Source organism: Sapajus apella, unplaced genomic scaffold, assembly GCF_009761245.1.
Source record: "Sapajus apella isolate SASKATOON/1434 unplaced genomic scaffold, GSC_monkey_1.0 scaffold5, whole genome shotgun sequence".
In the NCBI taxonomy this organism is placed as follows: domain Eukaryota; kingdom Metazoa; phylum Chordata; class Mammalia; order Primates; family Cebidae; genus Sapajus; species Sapajus apella.
In genome coordinates this window covers 33,919,258-33,930,486 of record NW_022436945.1, presented here as the reverse complement: position 1 = coordinate 33,930,486, position 11,229 = coordinate 33,919,258, and the positions used below count along the sequence as shown (strand labels likewise).

The 11,229-nt window shown below is 35.2% G+C and overlaps 1 pseudogene across 1 annotated transcript; it reads left to right on the top strand.

Annotated features, from left to right (window-relative positions):
- The first annotated feature begins 1,901 nt into the window (after positions 1 to 1,901).
- On the top strand, positions 1,902 to 3,182 carry LOC116548675 (annotated as a pseudogene). Its single transcript, XR_004267500.1, has one exon. The product of XR_004267500.1 is annotated as a sorting nexin-5 pseudogene (transcript).
- Positions 3,183 to 11,229: the final 8,047 nt, after the last annotated feature.

Genomic DNA, 11,229 nt, shown 5'->3' with positions numbered 1-11,229 from the left:
AAAGTCTCTTAAGCCAAAATGGTTTGTAGACCATAATCAGAAACTTAAACTTTATTCTAAATATTAAGAAATACCAATTCAAAAGTTTTTTGTCAGAGGAGTGATCTGATCTGATTTACACTTTTACTAGCTCTCTTAGGCTTCACTATAAAGAATGGATTGTGAGAGGAAAAGAGTAATAAGTTGGAATTCCAGTTAAAAGACCATCACACAAGAGTTATGGAATAACAAAATAAGTCAACTCCACCATAAGCACACAGAACACTTACAAACATATGGTTAAAATCAACTTTTTAAAAACTCTAGAAATTAGCCAAAGGCTTGTAACATTGCAATGAGCATTTTTTGAAGAAAAATAGCTGACTCTTCATAATTACAGCCAGTTTTGTGTCATTTTAATCTTCTCTACTTCCATTCCCTTTGCCACAGCTTCACATTGTCCTTGAAATTCATTAGTCTTGCAACAACAGTACCTGTAAAATTCAACCATCTTGCAGCTACTGGAGGGGGCACTAGAGCTTTCCCCTAAGATTCACATACAAATATTTTTACTGTTCGGCATGTCTGGCACCTCCCTAGGGAACTCTCATTTACAGAGCTTGTCTTTGTTTATGTAACTCAGCATTCACTCAGTGGCAGTGGTATAAGCTCTATACCCAAGACATTTGTCAAAAACAATCAGTGATAAATCAGTGATAACAGTTTATCACAGCCAATTAGGGCAGCAATAGCTGTTGGAACAACAAAGAGGAACTAACCAAAAACTTTAGGTCTTAAAGCTCTATGTCTTTAAGGAATACGGGGAATAAAATGTTCTTAGGAAGACATACATCTAGAGATCTAGAAGGCTGTGCACATGTGCTGGGCAATAGGCTTGTCCAGGAACAGTATGAAAAGGCCATTATCTCTCACCTCTGGCTGACGGTGAGACTCTACAAAGCAGGATGTGAGTACTAAGGTAGAGCTCTTAATCAATGAAACCTTAAAGTCAAATGCTGACACACACTGTGCTGCAACACAACAACAAAAAAAATATAGAAAGTGATGAATTCCAATATCAATATTTTTCATATTATGCAATTTAAAATATCTAGTTTTCCACAAAATTAATGAGACATACAAAGAAAGAGAAAAGAAGGGCAAAGAATGTATTTTTGTAAACAAAAATACATTCACTAGAAGCTGTGCCTGACGAAGCTCAGATGTTGGTTTATTAGACAAAGACTTTTAATGAGCTAAATATATATCTGTGTGAGTGTACGCTCACATACACATATGTTTTAAGCACTAATAAAAACCATGTCTAAAGAATTAAAGATATGTGTGAGAATAATGTCATAATACAAAAAATCAATAACAAATGGAAATTATTTTTTAAAAAGCAAAAATTCTTGAGTTGAAAAGTAAAATAACAGAAATGAAAATCTACTAGTGGTTCCCAACAGAAGAGTTGAGCTGACAGAATAAAGAAATAGCAAACTAAAAGATAGTTTAATTGAGATTATCTAGTTGTATAGTCCACTCACACTGGTATAAAGAAGCACCCATTTCTTTATTGTTAACAATAATTTATTGTATATTCCAAAATAGCAAAAGTGATCTTTGCTCTAGTTCCCAATATATAAGGAGCTCAAGCAGCTCTACAGGTAAAAAAATATTGTAAACTGATCAAAATATAGGCAAAATATTTCAATAGACAATTCTCAAAAGAAGACTTACAAATGGCAAACAAGCATATTGAAAAGGTCCTCAACATCATTATCATCAGAGAAATACAAATCAAAACTGCAATGAGATATCATCTCACTCCAGTTAAAATGGCTTATATCCAAATTACAGGCAATAACAAACGCTGGTGAGGACGTGAAGAAAAGGAAATCTTTTGTATCTGTGTATTTTGTATCTGTGGACCTCAATGTTGATCCCTTGCTTTAGACTGATATTCCTGATGCACTCAGTGAGAGAGATAAGGTCAAATTTACAGTGCGCACAAAGGCCACATTGCCCATGTTTCAGAGCCCAGAGTTTTCTGTTACAAGGCAATATGAAGACTTTGTGTGGCTATGTGACACTCTTACTGAAAGAACAGACTACATTAGGCTTATTATTCCACCTGCTCCTACGAAGCCTGACTTCGATGGTCCTCGAGAGAAGATGCAGAAACTGGGAGAAGGGAAAGGGTCTATGATCAAAGAAAAATTTGCCAAGATGAAACAAGAACTGGAAGCTCAGTATCTTGCTGTTTTTAAGAAGTCTATATCCTCCCATGAAGTCTTTCTTCAGTGGCTTTCTTTCTTCAGTTCTCAGTAAAGATTGCAACTTTCATGTTTTCCTGGAATATGATCAGGATCTAAGTGTTAGGTGGAAAAATACTAAAGAGATGTTTGGTGGCTTCTTCAAAAGTATGGTGAAAAGTGCTGAAGAAGTCCTTTTTACTGGAGTTAAGGAGGTAGATGACTTCTTTGAGCAAGAGAAGAACTTCCTTATTAACTATTACAATAGAATCAAAGATTCTTGTGTGAAAGCTGACATAATGACCAGATTTCATAAAAATGTTGCCAATGACTATATCCACACTGCAGCCTGCTTACATAGCCTGGCTTTAGAAGAGCCCACAGTCATCAAAAAGTACCTATTGAAGGTTGCTGAGCTATTTGAAAAACAGGAAAGTAGAGGGTCGAGTCTCATCAGATGAAGATTTAAAGCTAACAGAGTTCCTCCAATACTACATGCTCAACATCAAAGCTGCTAAGGATCTCTTATACAGATACACCAAAGCCCTCATGGACTATGAGAACTCAAACAAAGCTCTGAATAAGGCCTGGTTAAAGAGCAAAGACATCAAGATGGCTGAGGCACACCAGCAGAAGTGCTGCCGGAAATTTGAACAACTTTCTGGATCTGCAAAAGAAGGAACTGATAAATTTCAAATCAAAGAGAGTGGCAGCATTTAGAAAGAATCTAATTGAAATGTCTGAACTGGAAATCAAACATGCTAGGAACAATGTCTCTCTTTTGCAGAGTTGTATTGACTTGTTCAAGAATAACTGATATGCCTTCACTCTGAAGAAAAGAAATGAATGTGAAAGAAAGCCAAGCATCACTTGCACTTAAATCATTACCATGGAAGATTTATTAGCTTCAACTTTAGTTTAAAGTTATATGAATAAATATTTTGATTTCTACAAATCTTAAAACAAAACCCTATATACTGCTGGTGGAAATATTAGTATAACCACTGTGGAGAACAGTTTGAAGCTTTCTCACAAAACTAAAAATAGACAACATATGACCCAGCAATCCCACTGCTGAGTACATACCCAACAAAAAGTAAATCAGTATAATGCAGAGATATCTACACTCCCTTGTTTGTTGTAGCTTCGTTCACGACAGCTAAGAATTGGAAGCAACCTAAGTGTTTATCAACAGGTGAATGGATGTAGAAAATGTGGTACATACACAAAATGGAGTACTATTCAGCCATAAAAAAGAATGACATTCAATCATTTACAACAACATGGATGGAACTGGAGATCCTTATGTTAAGTGAAATCAGGCAACCACAGAAAGACAAATACCACATGTTCTTACTTATTTGTAGGATTTAAAAATCAAAACAATTGAACTCATGGACAAAGAAAGTAGAAGGATGGTTACCAGAGGCTGTGAAGAGTTGGGGGAGGGGAGAAGGTGGGTGTTGTGAATGGATACAAAAAAATAGAAAGAATGAATAAGGCATACTATTTGATTGTACAAGAGGGTGACTACAGTCAATAATAACTTATTTGTACATTTAAAAATAACTGAAAGAGTGTAGTTGGATTGCTTGTAACACAAAGGATTGAGGGGATGAATACCTCATTTTCCATGATGTGATTATTTCACATTGCATGCCTGTATCAAAACATCTTACATACCCCACAAATATATACACCTACTTTATAACCACAAAAATGAAAAATGAAAAAATATGCTTTATTAAAATTTTAGTAGCTTTCAGTGATTGTTTTAATTCCTCTTCTAGTTTTCAGTCTCTCTCTTTTTTTAAATCCATTTAATTTCCATGGTTGATGCTTTAAATACGTCTTCAGCCTTTAAATCATAATAAAACATATACACTTTGCTCTGTATAACACTACACATGCACACATACACACATACAATTTATATCTCATATTTTGTCCTTCTAATGAAAGTTATTCCATTTCTACTGAGATTTACTTTTAGGATACTGGCAAATATATATATATATATATATATATATATATATATATACACACACACACATATCACACTTCATTTAGCTGTATATGAAATGCTACAATAATTTTTTTTGTTTTCTTCTTTTATTTTTTACTTCATTTAAAAAATGTTTTTAGTATGTCCCTCCCTGACCTCTTCAAGGAGAACTACAAACCACTTCTCAAGGAAATAAGAGAATACACAAACAGATGGAAAAACATTCCATGCTCATGGTAAGGAAGAATCAATATCATGAAAATGGCCATACTGCCCAAAGTAATTTATAGATTCAATGCTATCCTCACCAAACTACCAATGACCTTCTTCACAAAACTGGAAAAAAAAACACTTTAAACTTCATATGGAACCAAAAAAGACCCTCCATACCGAAGAAAATCCTAAGCAAAAAGAACAAAGCGGAAGGTATCACACTGCCAGACTTCAAACTACACTACAAGGCAGCAGTAATCAAAACAGCATGGTACTGCTAACAAAACAGAGACATAGACCAATGGAACAGAACAGAGGCCTCCGGAGCAACACCACACATCTACAACCAACTGATCTTTGACAAAACTGACAAAAACAAGCAATGGAGAAAGGATCCCCTGTTTAATAAATGGTTTGGGAAAATTAGCTAGCAATGTGAAGAAAGCAGAAACTGGACCCCTTCCTAACACCTTACACTAAAATTAACTCCAGATGGATTAAAGACTTAAACAAAAGACGTAGCACCATAAAAATCCTAGAAGAAAACCTAGGCAAAACCATCCAGAACATAGGCATAGGCAAGGACTTCATGACTAAAACACCAAAAGCAATGGCAACAAAAGCCAAAATAGACAAATGGGATCTAATTAAACTTCAGTGCTTCTGTACAGCAAAAGAAACAACCATTAGAGTGAACTGGCAACCAACAGAATGGGAAAAGATTTTTGCAATCTACCCATCTGACAAAGGGCTAATATCCAGAATCTACAAAGAACTAAAACAGATTTACAAGAAAAAAAAAAACAAACCCATCCAAAAGTGGGTGAAGAATATGAACAGACACTTTTCAAAAGAAGACATATATGAGGCCAATAAACATATGAAAAAATGCTCATCATCACTGGTCATTAGAGAAATGCAAATCAAAACACACTGAGATACCATCTCACACCAGTTAGAATGGTGATCATTAAAAAATCTGGAGACACGTGCTGGAGAGGATGTGGAGAAATAACACTTTTACACTGTTGATGAGAGTGTAAATTAGTTCAACCATTGTGGAAGACAGTGTGGTGGCTCCTCAAGGATCTAGAAATAGAAATTCCATTTGATCCAGCAATTCCATTACTGGGTATATACCCAAAGGACTATAAATCATTATATTATAAAGACACATGCACACATATGTTCATCGTGGCACTGTTTACAATATCAAAGACTTGGAGCCAACCCAAATGCCCACTAATGATAGACTGGACAAAGAAAATGTGGCACATATACACCATAAAATACTATGCAGTCATAAAAAACAATGAATTTATGTCTTTTGTAGGGAAATGGATGAACCTGGAAACCATCAATCTCAGCAAACTGACACAAGAACAGAAAAATCAAACACCACATGTTCTCGCTCATAGGCAGGTGAGGAACAATGAGAACACATGGACAGAGAGGGGGAGCATCACACACTGGGGTCCTTTGGGGGGACTAGGGGAGGGGCAGTGGGGGGAGAGTGGAGAGGGATAAGGTGGGGAGAAATGTCAGGTATAGGTGATGGGGGGATGGAGGCAGCAAACCACCTTGCCATGAATGTACCTATGCAACAATCTTGCATGATCTGCACATGTACCCAAGAAGCTAAAGAAAGAAAAAAAGAAAACAAACATTATCTTTCAGAAAATCACGCAGACAGCTAAAAGATGTATGCCAACTCCATACCAATAATATTATTGCAACTTCACCATTTAGGATTTGCCTGGATGACTAAATGACAAAATAAATAAATAAATGTATTCACTTGAGTTTATTTTTCAAGTGAGTAACCATATTTTACATTCTAAAAGCAGCATCTTATTATAGCAAAGCTATAATGTCATCCTTTTTTTCAACTTTTAATGACAAGTTTTAAAACTCATAAACTCTAATCGAGGAATTTGTTGATGTATTTACTCTTAGTCACAAGGATGTCCTTTAATCATTTAAATGTTTTCTGTTTAAGAATAAATAAATAAAAAGCAATTAATGGCAGCAATAAAATTTCTCTAATTCTAGTTTTGTTGGTATATTGTGCTCCTAAAGACACCATAGACAAAATTAAAAAGTAAACAATGTGGGTAAATATTTGTAGTAAATAAGATCAATCACAATTAATAACTGTTGGAAGAATGTACTGAATTCAGTCAATTCACAAGAAAGAAACAAAAACCCATCGATAACATATGCGGGATATGTACCCCTTGGAACCAAATGTACATTAAAATAGTAGAGTGCTATTTTTTCCTAGCAATTTGATAAAATTTAAAATGTCAATATTTATTTTGAATAGGATGCAATAAGTTAGCTGAAGGGAATTTAAATTGGAAGAAGCTCTGTAAAGTACTTTAGCTACATATAGCAAAATCTTGAAATTGTTCATACTTTTTGATATAGAAGTTCTACTTCTAGTAATTTATCCAAAGGATAAATTGCAAAATAAGTCAAAGTATTATCATAGCAGGTCTCTTTCAAGTTTAAATTATTAAAATTAAAAATGTCTAGTAACTGAATTAGTTCGTTTTCACACTGCTGATAAAGACACACCTGAGACTGGGCAATTTACAAAAGAAAGGTTTTACTTACAGCTCCACATGGCTGGGGCAGCCTCATAATCATGGTGGAAGGCAAAAAGGAACAAGTCACATGTTACGTGAATGGCAGCAGGCAAAGAGAAAGCTTGTGCAGGGAAACTCTCATTTTTAAGACCACGATGTCATGAGACCCATTCACTGTCACGAGAACAACATGGGAAAGATTCACTCTCATGATTCAATCATCTCTCACTGTGTCCCTTCCACAACACATGGAAATTATGGGAGCTACCTGATGAGATTTGGGTGGGTACACAGAACCAAACCACATCAGTAACCTAAATGTACAAAATTTGGGAACTAAAATAAATCTTAAAGAGCCTATATTTGATGAAATGCCATTCAATTCCCCCCATAATCACATTTTTCTAAAACTTAATGCTATGAGTAAATGCCCGTAACTCAGTCAGAAGGGAAAAAACAAAAGCAAACTAATAAAAACAAACAAATACACACCTACCTAGTTTGACCACCTGTATGTTAAGGGGCTCTCTCTCTCTCCTGAAAACTTCAGGAAAAATTAAATTATCTTCAATAGATATTAAGTTTTATAATCAGCACAGACTGAATCAGAATATACACATGCAAAAACCTCTAAAGGGGCAGGAGACTGTCCATGCAACCTGCTACAACCTCTGGAGAGGAAACCTCCATACATTATATCACTGAGATTTGTGACTTACTTGAAAATGTTGGTTAAAATGGGCAATTAAAAAATATAGATAGAAATATGATGACATAAAAACAGATGATAGGCAACAGATTGATGAATCAATAGATAAATAGAGTCATTCTTTTACCAACCTTGTGATATCTGACTAAGGCTTAGAGAGCTCATGTATAGATCTGCTGATTGATTATAGTTTAGTGCCTTTTTATCGATAAACATATACAAAATTTTTAAAATCTGTAGTTCTCTGTATATACTTCTTTAAACCTAGAAAACAACTTAAATTTAGTTGTAAGTAATATAAGTGTAAAATCTTTTTTAAATGTTTCCCATTCTTCTATTTCATGTATATACATTTGGCTCACCTAATCCTAATTTGACAGCAATTTCTTTTTAGTGACTTCCATTATTGTGTCTTTCCACAGCTTTCATGTTAGCCTTCAAAAATACAGTAATTCCATTTCTTTATCCAGTCATATTTCATTAGTTTACAGAAATTTAAATTTTTTTGAAATAAGGTCTCACTTTGTTGCCCAGGCTGGAGTGCCATGGCACAATCACAGCTCACTGACACCTTGAACTCCTGAGCTCAAGTAACTGTCCCTCCTCGGTCTCCATAGTAGCTAGGACTATAGGCATATGCCACCATGCCTGGGTAACTTTTTGTATTTTAACTTGAGATGAGGTCTTGTGATATTGCCCAGGCATGTCTTGAACTCGTGGCCTCAAGTGATTCTCCTGCCTTTGCCTCCTCAAATCCTGGAATTACAGGCATGACCCACAGGGCTTTTCCAAAAATTTAAATTTTAATTTATTTTATACCAAAATGTCTAAATTATATGACATTAGCTTAGTGGTAAAGTCATATAGAGAGGAAGATGAAATAAGGAAACAATTACAATTTATGTAATGCAGTGCTAAAAAGTGGAAAAAAAGAAAAGCAAGACTAAAGAACATTTCAGTAGCTGAGTAAACACCAAAAGTCATCACGGAGCTTAACTTAAATGCACGATTAATTCTGAAAAATCTACTATTAGCTACAATACAGAGATTAACAGTAAGAAATCTATAGCTACATATTCTTTTGCTAACAGTATTTGCTCTATGTTACAAACAGCTGAAGTGTCTTTTCCAAGTTCAGTGAAAAGACTATGAGATATAATTCAAAAAATTTTCTACTATTTTGGTTTTCTGTATATCATTTCTAATAACCTTTAAATTGTCTCAATATGATATGTGGTGGGAATTTTAAAACACGTGTTGCCTCTATTTGTAGCCCCCTCACAATTCCCCACAGATAACATGACCTTTAATCTAGCTCTATATAGTAAAGCTCCAAGTAGAAGAGATGGACATGGTTAGAAGGGACAGAAGGAATTCTCACAAAAAGGTTGGCTGGGATTTCATTAAGGTTTCAATGATGGGTCTCCCCTCCATATTCATGTCAAAATATAATTCCCAATGCAGTAGTTTTAAGAGGAGGGACCTTTTGGGTAGTGACTAAGTCTTAAGAGCAGAGACCTCATAAATCAAATAATGGGCTCCTAAACAGCCTGCAGACACAGCCTCTCTTGCTCTTCCATACTTATGTGATGATGCAGCATTCCTTCCCTCCAGAAGATACAGCACCAACAGTGTAGCATCTTGGAAGGAGAGACCAGACCCTTACCAGACACCAATCTTTCTGGTATCTTGATCTTGGACTTCCAGAAATCCAGGATGAATTTCTATTTTGTATAAATTACCTAGTCTCGGGTATTTGCTATTACAGCACCAATAGATGAAGAGAGCTTGTTCTATTGCTGAGTGCCCAAATAAGAACTTTGTTTTAGGTTGAACAATTTGGGAGAGTCCAATTTAGACTAAAATAATTTAGGTCTAAATTTTAAGTCTCAAATAGTTTTTCAGCTCAGGTACTTAAATGAGATATAGGTGTGCTGCCAGCTATTGGTGACTATACAATTTTTACAATTCTTTTTGCAATAACAAATTTACCATAGTTAAAATTATATTTGAATGCTATTTGCATGGCTTTCTTTCTAAACACAATTGGAACAAAATTCTCCATCGGTTTCTCATGTCTCCCTATGTCTTGTAAGCAATGTTATTAGCAGATATTTTCTGGACTATCTTTTGAAGGATGTTTGATAGGAAGCACTATGGAAAATGGAGACATTATGTACCTCACAGGCAGAGGGCAGGTCTGTTTTCTGTGCAGGATAATAAAAATAATGCCTCCTTTAAAAGCACATATTGGTCAAGTTTGCTTTCAGTCATCTTATAAAACATTGGGGTTTCTTAAGCCTAAGGTTTCTCAATTGTGATACAACACAGTGGGCACAGCATCCACCTTGACCCATCTATACATTTTTTCCTATCAGGCTTAGTTGGGGACAGAGTAAGGGGATCAAAATGAAACATGAAATTCATGCTACTTGCTGTGCCAAGGGTAATACAATCCTTTGTCTTTGTACAAAAATAAAATCACAAGTCTGCTGGTGAGATCCACAAAATGGAGCCAGGCTTCTCGATAAACTCCTAAATTTAAAATTAATATTTTTGCACATATGACCTCAAGTGCTTTGAGAGAGTGATCTGTGTTCATAATACCTCTTAATATTGCCAGGTTGTCACTATAAATATATGGATTTAGAAGCTTCCTAATTTTAGTATAATAGCTTCCCTAAAATATGACCTTCAAAGAACATGTTTTTTTGTTTGTTTGTTTGTTTGTTTTAACTTATTATTTTCCAGTAAGAGACTTGGACTTCAGAGGAATCATCTATTCATTTTCAGAGTCTTGTGGACTTTTATATCTTCAGCATTCAGAGATAGAATTAGCAAAAACAGGGCTAGTTTGACCATTATTATCTGTGTCAACTGCAGAGGAACTGTCATCTAGCTCATATAATTGAAAACTTTTCTTTCTGATTCCTGTTCAGTTCCCTGGAAAGATATGTATGGTTTGTTTTAAAATGTTCCTTTCTTCTGTCAAGACATATATCCACTGCTAAAATATAAAATACCTCTTTAATATATTTAACTTTTATTCCCCATATTCCTTGGGATAATTAGCTAAACCTACAGATATGAATATTAAGACTGGGTATGAATCATGTGGGTGTCCTATTAGGAGTTTTCACAAATCTTGAACTGATTCACCTTCAACCATAAGCTTCTCACCTATACTCCTGCTATAGCAGCTTAATTTATCTCTGTGTATAGTCAGGGTTCTCCAGGGAAACAGAGCCTATAGGATATAGATATAGATAGATAAAGAGGGATATATTCATTATTAAGAATTTGTTTGTACAATTATGAAGGCTGAGATGTCCCACTATCTGCCATCTGCAAGGTGGTAGGCCCATGAAAGCCAATGGTACAGCTTCAGACCAAGCCTGAAGACCAGAGAACCAGGGTTCCAATGGTATAGGTTACAGTTCTAATCTAAGGCCCAAGAACAAGGAGCACCAATGTTTG